At 40.1% G+C, this 10,000-nt stretch overlaps 1 pseudogene; it reads left to right on the top strand.

Moving 5' to 3' along the window:
- The first annotated feature begins 1,816 nt into the window (after positions 1 to 1,816).
- Positions 1,817 to 9,069, top strand: LOC133090663 (olfactory receptor 7A17-like; annotated as a pseudogene).
- The last annotated feature ends 931 nt before the right edge of the window (positions 9,070 to 10,000 follow it).

Below are 10,000 nucleotides of genomic sequence, written 5' to 3'. Positions count from 1 at the left end.
CTCCAAGCATTCCTGAATTTTGTGTCTGCATGCCTTCAATCTCTGCTTCCTTAATCACATGGTCTTATCTCTGTCTGTCTCTCTGCTCTGTGCCTCTTTTAAGGACACTTGTCATTGGATCTAGGGTCCACTTGGAAAATCTAGGTTGATCGCACCACGAGATCCTTGATTATATCTGTAAAAAGATTTTTTTCCCCAAATAAGGTCACATTCATAGGTACTGGGGGTTAGGATGTGGATATATCTTTTGGGAAGGGGGCACTATTCAACCCACTATGCTGTGTTCCAATAAAGCCTTTTTACAAAAACAGGTTGTGAGTGGAATTTATTCTGTGGGTAACAGTTTTCTTAACCATGATTTAGAGTGTAGATTCAGACAAAGGGAGTAAGTAAATGAGAGACAACACTGTAAAATAGAAAGAACATTAAATATGGTTTCCCTTCTGCTAGTGGGTTTCACCTACTAGATGTGAAACTGAGCAGGACCCTGAGGGCTCTCCCAGGGACAAGCCCTTTCATGTCACTTGCCTCTTGTTTGCAGAAAAAAGCCTTCATCTTGCAGGACTTTCCCATATTCCAGAGAGTAGACTCAGTTAATGATTAGAGAAGTGGAGGAGGATGTTGACTACATGTTGAGCACAAGCAGGTAGACCCCACAAGGTTGGAACCAGAAGCCTGATGGTTAAGATTCCCAAAACATCACCCTGTTACCTCACCACCAACCATTCAGAAGAATGTCCATGATCACATACCCTGCGACCCTCACTTCTAACACTGATTTTAAAAACTCTTGCCTGAAATCCACTGGGGAGTTCTGGTCTTTGAGCATTAGCTGCTCATTCTCCTTGCTTGGCACCCTGAAAATAAATGCTGTACTTTTGTTCACCACTACCTGGTGTCAATAGACTGGCTTTGTTGTGCAGCGGGTGAGCAAACCTGGGTTCGGTTTGGTAACAGAAGATCCAGGAGATTTATATCACTCAGGCTCTGCACAGTCTCCCCAGACCATGGCTGACCTGTCAGACCCATCCACCATCCTGACCCTCTTCCCAACATAGCTGCTCCCTATGCCAATGTACCCCATTAAAGTCAATCTAAAGTATGTCAAATATTAAGTCTAGGAGTGGTATGATGGAGGCCCAGCCATAAGCTGTTCTTAGGTTCTTGTGCTGATGGTTCCAACAGCCTAACAAGCAATTCTCTCACTAAAGCACCTGGGTGTAGCCCTTCAGACCACCACAGCATAGTGTATGGAGCCCAGAACACCTGATTTAATTTATGGCAACACTGACACCTGTGTATCTTTGGAGATGGTTGTAACCTCTGAGCCTGTTTCCTTATCTATTAATTAAGGTAAATGTGAGTTTCAGTAAAGATGCACTAGTAAAATTGTTTGAGCAGTGCCTAGCACATTATCAGCATTCACTAAATTATTTACTATTTTAAATTTGTGGGAAGTAGGTGCCATTCTTCCAGCTAATTGATGGGTATTGTTCAGCAATTACTGCAGTAAGTGGGGCAGCTCTGCTTCCTGCTGTGGCTGCCCTGGAGGAGCTCTGCTCCATGTGTCATCAACGGGCTTACCAGGGCAAGTTCTTCTCACTAAAATGGCAGAGTCTTTAGAGCACAGTGGAAATATGCAAGGTCTCTTAAGGGCTATTCTCAGACTCAGGATGCTTGGTGGAGAAGGCTTCAAAATCCCTCACCTGACTCTAGCACTGGACCATAGCCTTGGTAATCAAAGAATGGTCCACAGACCAATTTGCAGAATCAATATCATTTGGGAGCTAGTTACCAATGCAGAATCTCTGGGCCCATGTTAGACCTGCCAAATCCAAATCTGCATCTGAACAAGAACCCCAGGTAATTCCAATATAAGTTGATGTTGGAGAAGTCATGATCTGTTTGTCACCTCCTCACTGTTGACCCTTGTGCTGGATAATTCTTTGTGGTGGGGGCCATCCTGAGCATCATAGGTTGTGTAGCAGCATCCCTGGCCTCAATCCACTAGGTGGCAGTAGCAACTCCCAGGTTCTGACAACCAAAAACTCCAGACAGTGTCAGGTGTTCCCTGGAGGAAAATCACCCCGTTTGAGACCCACTGGCCTAGAGCTTGAGAACTAGAAACACCTTGAGGAGGTTCCAATCAAAGCCAATCCCTTTCTCAGCTCATAACTGGGCAGATCACTTAACCCTTGTGAGTCCAAATTCTGCAAATTTCAGATGAGATACATATTTGTACTGACCATGCAGAAAGGACTTGTAAAAATAAAATAGGACAATCCAAATAAAATTATATCTTATGTGTGTGGTTTTTAAAAATATCTAAACATGTCTTTTTTAAAAATTATTTATTTATTTATTTTTGGCTGTGTTGGGTCTTCGTTTCTGTGCAAGGGCTGTCTCTAGTTGCAGCGAGCGGGGGCCACTCTTCATCGCAGTGCGCGGGCCTCTCACTGTCGCGGCCTCTCTTGTTGCGGAGCACAGACTCCAGACGCGCAGGCTCAGTAGTCGTGGCTCACGGGCTTAGTTGCTCCGCAGCATGTGGGATCTTCCCAGACCAGGGCTCGAACCCGTGTCCGCTGCATTAGCAGGCAGATTCTCAACCACTGCGCCACCAGGGAAGCCCTAAACATGTCTTATAATTAAACTTTTTTTAAAGAGAAGGAGTGACAGCTCTAAATTAGAGATACAAGCATGAATTCCCTGATTTGTAAAAAAGTCACATGAAGCCAAGGATTATATGTGGTTTTGCAGCAAACAACACACCTCACTCTCTTGTTGCAGAGGGCTTACCAATATTCTGGAGATATCAGGAGCTGTTGATCCCTGGAACAAGACAGTAATTTGGAGGTCCATGGAAACTAGTCAAAATAGGTTCCTCATTTGCAGATTAGGAAAGGCTGGAGAGTTCATGAGAGGAAGTAACACAGACTGGATTCACCTGACTTCTAACCGTGTCTCCTGGGGACAGAGTATCAGCAGGAATATTTTGCTTTGTTTCCAGCATCCCACAGGGAAGTGTTGTGCTCAGAGATGGGAGTAACAAAGGAAACAGTGCCTAATTAACAGACATGGGGAGCTGTAGATATCTCCTCTGTTACAGTCCCTCTGGCTGTACATCCTTGAACTGCACAAGACATGGTTGATGCTTTTGGAGTCATAACTCTGGTTGGGGGGCTAATGCTTCACTCCTTTCTTCTGATGTGCCTGGGAACAGAGCTTCAGTCTTCATCATCAACCATCCAGGGAGGAACTCAAGATATCCACACAGGGACTTTCCTCTCATAGACCCCATCCAGGTGAGTCTGAGAGTTCAATAGGTACTTCAGGAAAGGTTCAGAGAGAATGCAAGTGGAAAACTTTTATCTGAAGTCACCTGAGAGCCTAATTAGTCTAATCCAGAGTTGAGCTATTTGTTTTCTAGGTTTCCTAATTAACTTATAATTCATTTATTTAATATGTTAAGAAGTGTTTGATGAACTCAGCAGCACAAGAGTCATTGTTGATGATTAAGTGATGGGAATTGAAGTCCAGTTGGATGAGGCTAATGAAGTAATTGGGAGCATAAAGTGGTTCCAGTAAAGTTAGAGAGTATTAGAGGATTTTCCTAGTTAAGGGGAGTAAGAAAAGTAGGTTTAGAGGCATGTTCAGTGAACTAAAGGTATTTGTTAAAGATGCGATGCTTTTAAGCATGTTGTATATTTATTAGAAAGACACAGACCCGTGGAGGTAGATACTAGCTTGCAACAGAGTTCTTGAGACATACTTTTCATAGTATCTTCTCTCATGCTGGGTATTCACATGAAAAAATTTGATTTAATATGCAAAAATAGTATGCTATTGAACTTTAATTTGTAATTCTTCATTAGGAAGAGGTGGGAAAGCAATGGAGACATTTGTGAGATAGAAGAAAAAAATCAGCCAAATCTCATCACCAGTGATAATCATTCACGTAGTAACATGAAAGAACTATGCTAAGCTTTTTATATCTACTAGATTTGTATACCAACTTAGGAGGATGGATACCACTATCCCCATGATTTGAGTAAGGATATTAACGTTTAAATGGATCCATAATCCCACTTAAGTTCAAACAGCTAATATGTGATAGATCCGAGATTCACACATTTGTTTTCTGATTCAATTTTTTTTGTATTTACAATGATTTAGAAAAGTCTTTTACCATTTATGTTTTAACTCCTCATCTATTGTTGAACATTGTATATTTTCTGTTGTTAATTTTTCTAAAATAACAATGGCTCCTAATAATTTTCTTTTTTCATTAGTGCTTTATTTTTAGGTTCTCATTAGTTATCTATTTTATACATAGTATCAACAGTGTATATATGTCCATCCCGATCTCCCAATTCATCCCCCCCCCCACCCCCCCCCCCCTTTTTCCTCTTGGTATTCATTCCTTTGTCTCTACGTCTGTCTCCATTTCTGCTCTGTAAATAAGATCTTCTATACCAATTTTTTCAGATTCCACATATATGCATAATATATGATATTTGTTTTTCTCTTTCTTACTTCACTGTGTATGACAGTCTAATAATTTTCTAAGAATAATTAATTGTTGTTAATTTTCTAGGTCGATGTTCAACCAGTAAGATATCTTGTCAGCATAAAGATAATGACTCATTTTTCCTTTGATAAATTGCTTTAGGCTACTTTATTAGGTATTCTGGACGTCAAGGGGGTATAAATGGGGGTGGAATGCTGCCAGAACTAATGAAGATTTATCCTCATCGCTATCTCTTAGGGACCACTGGAACTTATTAGATCTTATTTTGTAGATGAAGAGGTTCAGTATGGGGGTGACCATGGTGTACATCACTGAGGTCATCAGACTCTCCTAGAGGATGAAGTGCCTGCAGAACTGAGGTATACATACCCCAACACCTGTGCCCTAGAACAAGGCAGCCACCAAGGGGTGAGACCTACATGTGGATCTTGTTTTCCTCCACAATGCCCTTTTCTTTCTTCTCAGTTTTTCAGGTACATTTAAAATTTTTCTTTTAATACAGGACACAAAATGGTCATATCAAAATGAAGCTCCACAGGCGGCTTACCAACTTGAATTTGGGTACTATTTTCTATATTCTCTATGGTAAAGATAATTTGATGTTGACCACTTGCCTTGTATCATTCCTTTCCTAACTATTGTGGCTGGAATTGAGAAGAGCCAGGGAGTAATAAGCGCAGTAAGTCATAATGTACTCTGTGTGTGTGTGTGTGTGTGTGTGTGTGTGTGTGTGTGTGTGTGTGTGTTGTTGGGAATGAGCACTTCTCTAGGCAGTGGTACTTAAGTTTACTCCAAAATGTGACCCTTAAAAGACAGATACAACAACATTAACCAGCAGTTGGAAATAAGGAAGGGATCCTTTTCTATTCACAGGAATCCTTTTAAATTTTAAAAGAAAAATTTTAAATGTGAAAGGACCAATATGTGAATGAGTGACTCCCTCGTTGGGTCTTGAAATTTCAGCATCGGCAGGAAGTCCACCTTGTTCCTCAGCATCCTCTGACACCATCTCTCATCACTCTCCCTCTTGTTCATTCCCCTTGACACTGTGGCTCCCCTCTGAGTCTTGAATATTTGAAACAAGTGTCATCCTCAGGGCCTTTACACTGACTCTTTCCTCACAGGGCACACTCGTTCCCCCAGATAATCTGGAGTCTCTGCTTTGTCTTCCTCCAGGTCTCAGTTCAACTTTCTCCTTATTTGCAGGTCTTCTTGAACTCCCAGTAAAATATAACACCTCCATTCACTCTATTTTATACCTGCTTTTTTTTCCCAGAGCATCTGTCACCATAAGACATGGTAATATGTTTTTGTATTTGTTAATTTATATTTTTATCCATTATTGGATTTAGGGAGTTTTGTTCTCAGAATCCTGTACTTTTACCCCAGAAGATAGTCAGTACTCAACATAAACTGCTCAAATGTATGAGATAAACTTGCATTTAAACTGTGTAATAGAGGACCTGTTGGTGGAAAGCCTGAGTGTGGGACAGGAATTTCTAATTACAGATTATCCCAGAAGATCCCTTAAAAATGACCAAAATATATAATTTAAAGTTTTTCACTATATTAATGCCCACATGTGTAAAAATTAATCATGTTCTTTTTTCTTTCCTAGTAGTGATCACCACCACGTGGCACAAGGCAACAATACACAAATTTCAGAATTTATTCTTCTGGGATTATCAAATGACCCAGAACTGTAGCCCCTCATATTTGGACTTTTCCTATCCACGTACCTGATCACTGTGTTTGGGAACCTACTCATTATCTTGGCCGTCAGCTCAGACTCCCACCTCCACACCCCCATGCACTTCTTCCTCTCCAACCTGTCCTTTCTAGACATTTGTCTCACCTCCGTCACCGTTCCAAAGATGCTGGTGAATATACAGACTCAAAACAAAGTCATTTCCTATGAAGACTGCCTCACACAGATATATTTTTTCCTATTATTTGCACAGTTGGGTGACTTCCTTCTGACAGTGATGGCCTATGACTGCTTCATAGCCATCTGCCACCCCCTGCACTACACAGTCATCACGAATCCTCTTCTCTGTGGACTGCTGGTGCTGATATCCTGGGTGATAGGTGCCCTGAATTCCTTGTTACAAACCTTACTGGCATTGCAGCTGTCTTTCTGTACAGTCTCGGAAATTCCCCACTTCTGTGAATTCAAAGAGGTAATCCAACTTCCCTGTTCTAACACCTTTCTTAATAACACCATGATGTATTTTGCAGTTGGGCTGTTTGGTGGTGGTCCATTCGCTGGGATATGTTACTCATACTCTAAGATAGTTTCCTCCATAGGAGGAATCTCATCATCTCAGGGGAAGTATAAAGCATTTTCCACCTGTGCATCACATCTCTCCACTGTCTCCTCATTTTATTGTACAGTGTTTAGAGTGTATTTTACCCCTGCTATTACCCACAGCTCACACTCAAGTGCAGCAGCCTCAATGATGTACACTGTGGTCACACCCATGCTGAACCCCTTCATCTACAGTTTGAGGAATAAAGACATAAAGAGTGCTCTAAGAAAATTCTTTGGGGTGGCAGTTATAAAAGGGCCAATTGTCCTGGGGTGAAGAAGTGTCAGTTATTGCAGGGCTTAAAGCATTAGAGGCTGACATTGTGATTCCCTTATCAGATTGTGGAAAGAACACTTGCTCCTTCAATTTACTCTCTGGTATTTCCATTTATTTGATTTCAACTTCTCTATACAAGTTACCTAACTCAGTTCACTAAGCTTTATGCTCTCTGCTATCTAATTTTTTTCTTTGTCATTTTCTACTTCCCTAAATTGATTTGCAACCTTAAGTGAAATATATTGAAATTCCCATTTATCTCATGACACTTCATGCATTTCTTAAGAATAATTTCTTCTGAAGTAAAATATTTTATACTGAGCAATTTTTCTTTCATCTTACTAACAGAATAATCATGACTTGTACTATTCCTTTGGAAAAAGAAAAAACAACTTGGCAACCAAAGCCATTTCCACAATTTCATAAGACAGTAAAATATGAAATCACAGTTTATCAATTTTTTCTTCTTCATTGCTTTGTTCATCACCACTACATCCATGCTGAACCCCTTTATCTGCTCTCTGAGCAAGAAAGACATAAAGGAGACTCTGAAGAGATTCAATGGGATGGCAGTCACAAAAGGGTCAATTGCCCTAAGGGTGATAAAATGCCCTTGATTGCATGGCACAAAGTCCCACAACCAGAAATTGTGATTCTTTGTTAATTGTGGAATACAATTTGCTCCTTCTCTTTGTTTCCTGTGATTTCCATGTTATTTTTAAGTTAAGTTCTCTATACAAATCCAGTAACTCACTTTATTACGCTTTCTCCTAAGTCTATTATATAGGCATTTTTTTTTAATGTGCTTTTTTTCTACTTCAAAATTTTCCAAACTTTGGATATGAAATACTTGGGCATTCCCAATTTTTCATGGACTGACAATAGTTTCTTAGGAATAATTTCTTCTTAAATGACATATATCATCCCAAGTAATTTTTACCTTGTTTTCCTGAAAGAAGTCATGAGATGAATTACTCATATAAAAAAAATGTACAGCTGAAAACAAAGACAATTTATATAACTTTATAAAAGGGTTGGCAGAATCAGCGGGTGTGAAACTGTGGATAAAGAGGGTTGACTGCAAGGTTATATGCAGATTTTCAACTGCAGAGGGTGTCATTGCCCCAACCCCTGCACTGTTCAAGGGTCAACTCTTTATACATGTATATGTATGTGTATATATCTCATGATCAAAAGATGACTCACTAGAGAGCTGGGACACCTAACTAGTCATGCGGTTCAGGGTCACAATTTGTGCAAACTAACGTGTCTGCCAATCTCCTGCTTACCTGGGAGGAAACTGCAATGGAGTAACTTTTTAATACAATTATCTATAATAAAATTCAAAAACAGAGTAATGTTGAATGTTATCTTTAAATATCAGAATAAATGCATAGAATGAGAAGATTATTATAATTGCTCTCAGTTCCGTACTATTTAATATTTTATTCGGTTAGTTATTGCTGCATAACCACTCGTCCTAATAGTAAAGGTTTTAATATAATGCCTTTATTATCAAATGAGATTTAATACTGAGGAGTTGTTTTGATCTCTGCTGGGCTCCTCATGAGTCTATATTCACCTGTAATTCTATATGTTGTAACTCTAAAGCTCATCCATGAGGTTGTATGCAGCCATGTTGCAATTCTTTCTTCACTAATATATGATAGCCTACTCCATTTATATATGTATTTTAATCTTATAGTTTGTGGAAAAAATAGTTTATCATTGGTGACATCAGCATCATGGTGGCAGAAGACTCTCCCTTTGTCCCACCCCTTCAATCTACTATTAGTAAAACATCTATAACTAAACAAAGGTTTCTCTGCCCAAAACGCCAGACCTCCAGAGATTCACATAGTTGTATATCTGAAGATGGGTGGATTAGAATACATAGAGGACGTGGAATCAGGGGAACAGCAGAGGCAGTGCCCCTGGTCCCAGCCCCACGGCTGAGGCAGCTGAGCCCATAGCCCAGAGAACCTGGTAGCACCAGTAGGGGTGGCACACATGGCCCTGGCCTCCTGGATGCAGCAGCACCTACAGCCACAGGAAATCAGGCAGCACAGATGGTGCAGCCTTTGACCTAGGTCACCCTGGATATGGCAATAGTGCCCACCATCTTGGTTCCCCCAGCAGAGATACCAACCACAGCAGGGACAGTGGCAGAACCAAGGCACCAGTGACCCTGGAGGCACAAACAGTGATGACAAGGGCACTGATGACACCTCTGGCAGAGGCCATGAAATGCAAAAAATATAGTTTCTCCAATATAGCCACATGCAGCTCAGGTAAAAGAAACCAAATACTTGTGCTACAGAGTCATCTAACTGCAAAACATAGAAGAGCCTCTTGTTCCCACTCTGTTGAATTGTTAGAATCAAAGTAAACAAGGTTTTACTTAAATAAGAAAGCTGCTTTCAATTTCAAACACACTGGCAGAGGAGCAACCCATTGAGCCCAGTGAAAAACCACAGTAACATGGAATCATAAAAAGGAAATGACGATTTTCCAGAAACCAATCTTAAAGTCATGGAAGATTGTGATCAAACAAGTAGAGAATTCAAAACAGTGTCAGGAAGAAACTCAACAAGATACAAGAAAATTCACAAAGGCACTTAAATAAGTTCAGGAATAAAAATAATGAACGTGAGGAACAATTTCCAAAGAGATGAAAACTGTTAAACATAAACACACAGAAATTCTGGAGCTAAAGAATTCAATAAATTAGATGAAGGATGCATTAGATAGCACTAGAAGTAGAGTACACCATATGGAAGATAGAAATAGTGAGCTCAAAGATAGAATGATTTAGGAAGAAGAGAAGAGAGAACCTTTTTTTTTTTTTTTAAATGAAGCAACTCTACAAGAGCTATATGACTCCATT

The sequence above is a fragment of the Eubalaena glacialis genome, chromosome 4 (assembly GCF_028564815.1).
Source record: "Eubalaena glacialis isolate mEubGla1 chromosome 4, mEubGla1.1.hap2.+ XY, whole genome shotgun sequence".
In the NCBI taxonomy this organism is placed as follows: Eukaryota; Metazoa; Chordata; class Mammalia; order Artiodactyla; family Balaenidae; genus Eubalaena; species Eubalaena glacialis.
The sequence above is the reverse complement of the archived record's forward strand: the minus strand, read 5'-3'. Positions and strand labels throughout refer to the sequence as shown.